Raw genomic sequence first — 3,162 nt, forward strand, 5'->3', positions numbered from 1 at the left:
TTATCAGTGCTTTTTTAAGGAGGCAATGGCAGGAGATGTTAAAAAGTGTGGAGGGGGGGAGGAAGGAAGGAAACATAAGAGAAAACACACTTTAAGAATTTCCATGCTCTTCATCCTCTTACTAGTGCTTGAGGAAAAAATGCAAGAACTAGCTTTTTTGAAATAACTTTTTGGTAGCTAGGCTGTTTCTTTGATCACTACATCGCTTGGGCTGGCTCGTGCTGATGGCATCTTTCCAGGTGTTATAATATGTGGGGTGGAATTTTCAAGGGCCAGGCAGCTCCCATCATGTTCACTGGGGAAGGGGGATGTATTTTGACAGCACTGGTTCTTTGCTTATTCAGGATCTTAATTCTGTGACAAGGGTCATGCTGCATTACAGAGAGGTGAAAGGTGGCAGGAACACAAGCTGGGTGTGGGGAGGAGATCCCAGAGACATTTTTGAGGTAGAAGAACAAGCATTGATTATTGATTAGATTGGGGGAATGAAAGTCAAGACAGGTTGGGATATTTGGGTGCACAGATTCAGGGAACAGAAACTGGTCGTTGTTGGGTTAGGGGTGCGGGTATGAGGGGAAGGAGGAGAAAGTGGACCAGAGCAAAAGAGTTCAGTGAAGACTACATCAGGTGGAGGCGTGGTGTGAAAGTCTGCAGTGGCCAATGGCAGCTGGGAAGGCAGGTTGGAAGGGGAAAGGTCAAGGCCTGAGCAAGATGTGGGAATCACTGAGCATACGGATGGAAGATGGAATTGTGTGGGGCGGGACTAGTGTAGGCCATGTGAAAGCTGTGATTTTGAGAGGTCTATTTTGAAGTTGTAAAATAAGCAAATTGACAAAACTTGCTGGAAAGAGAAATAAATGTAGGTTAGTGTTAAAATCTCTCTGTCCTACTACAGTTTCATTCATTAGGCAATAAAACACACACACACACACACACAAAAAACAACCCTGACTCAAAGTGGCACAAGTAATAAGAAGAATGTATTGGTACAAATAAATAGCAAGTCCAGCAATAGGGCCAACCGGCTTCAGGCCAGGCTAGATCCAGCAGTTCATACACCAGGGACCCAGCTGAGGGTGTGTGCCGTAAGGCTGGTTCCCCCTGTGGTCCCTGGAAGACTGCTAACAGCACCTGCAGCTACATGCTTCTTCATTCAGAGGGAGAACAAACACCTCTTCACCAATCACAAGATTAAAGTCCTGGGCCTAGTGATTAGACCAGCCGTGGGCAAACTATGGCCCGTTTGAAATGAATAAAACTAAAAAAAAAAAGACTGTACCCTTTTATGTAATGATGTTTACTTTGAATTTATATTAGTTCACACAAGCACTCCATCCATGCTTTTGTTCTGGCCCTCTAGTCCAGTTTAAGAACCCATTGTGGCCCTCGAGTCAAAAAGTTTGCCCACGGCTGGATTAGACCAACCCCTGTCACGAGCTTAGCGGGAATCAATCACAAGTAAGGAGGATGGAATTGTGCCCAATAAAAAGCCCTCCCCAAGAGCTGGAAAGGATATCAGTCATCCTTCCCCCAAATCCCCTGACAGGCATACAACGGGGAGGGTGGAAGATGCTGCCGAAACAACCAGTCAACAATGTTTAATAAGACAGAACTACTCAAAGAGTAGCTTTAAGTATGAAGTGCATTTGGGAGACGTTCCATCCTGTCACAGGGAGTCTAAATGGTATCAATTCATGATATTCTGCTTGTCTCCCACAACCCTTTCAGTTGCTGTTCTGGAAAAGAAATTCAGAGACCTACTCATATGACTCCCACCTGGAAAAATAAGTTCTAATAAGAGCTACAGAACCAGTATTTGTATATATAGGAATTTTTCCTAAGAAAATAAGACTTATAAGTATGTGCATCATAGGGTCATTTACAGTAGTGAAAAAATGCAAAAAACGCAGATGTCCAATCATAAGAGACTGTGGGGTTTTTTTTTTAAAAAAAATACAATACATATTACAGAACAACATGTTTATGAAAAAAGAGTATCACACAATAATATGCATTTACAATTTCATTGTTGTGGGAGAAATTTTAGAGCACCTGTCTGTATAGCTACTTATACAAGAGTCTATCCCTGGAAGAACATACGCAGAAGCTGTGACAGTGCTGATTTCTGGGTGGCAGGATGAGAGTTGCTTTGCATTTTCTTAGATTTACCTGGCCCATCTATTGCAACACAGGCAGGAACCTTTGTTTCCTTTGCCCTCTAAGCATGTGGAATGCTTAGGCTGCTATTCTAGCTTTCTCTCACTCCTCACCTCCAATTTGCAAATGAAGAAGCTGGCCTATCTATTCAGGCTGAGACCACCAGATGCTACACTTCCAGTCTGCAGGGCTTTGCAGCAACTAAACAGTGTGGAAATCTCAACTGTCCCACTAATGGGATAAAACTCACCTCTCAGAGCTCTGAGATCTGCTTGCTTACTTTCCCTCAGTTTTGCTGAGTTAACATTTATACTGAATCGCCTGAAATCAAATAGTAGAGATCTTATCTTCACTTTATTGATTGCAATGCCCTTCTTAGCTGACCCTCAAGTAATTTAACCCATGCCCCAATGTTCTAATTAAAACTGTACCAAATCAGTGAAATTGGATTTTCCTTTGCATTTTGTGCAGGCGTTCCTTACCTACGCAGCTCTGAGCATATTAGCTTCTTACTCGTGTAGCAGTTAGGGTTCTGAGGCATAAAGTAGCATATTAAATGACATTCCTAGTCACTCAATATGTATTTATGAGCAGCTACCAGTTGAAGGGTGAAGAATGTGTTAGCCTGGCCGTATGCTTCCCAAAGTTGTAGGGAGGAATAAAGAGATCACACGTGCCGCAGTCAGCTGTGTCTGACATCGCCATATGCACAGTACAAGTGATGCCCACAGGCCCCTGCCACCCATGAGCTAAAAGTACAAGGGAAACAAGTACACAAAGTGTTCTAATACAAGGCATGAGCTAAGCACCTCAAAAAAAGCATAAATGGCCCTAGCCAGCTTGGCTCAGTAGATAGAGCGTCAGCCTATCCACTCATGCAAGACTTCCAAGAAGTTTGTCTCAAATTTCTCCCAAGACCAAGTAACGGTGTCTCTTTTTATTGCTAAGGATCAGTCCTATTTTTCATCTAATTTCTTTACATCACTGAATGTAAACTGCAAAATC

This window comes from Myotis davidii, unplaced genomic scaffold, assembly GCF_000327345.1.
Source record: "Myotis davidii unplaced genomic scaffold, ASM32734v1 scaffold743, whole genome shotgun sequence".
NCBI lineage: Eukaryota > Metazoa > Chordata > Mammalia > Chiroptera > Vespertilionidae > Myotis > Myotis davidii.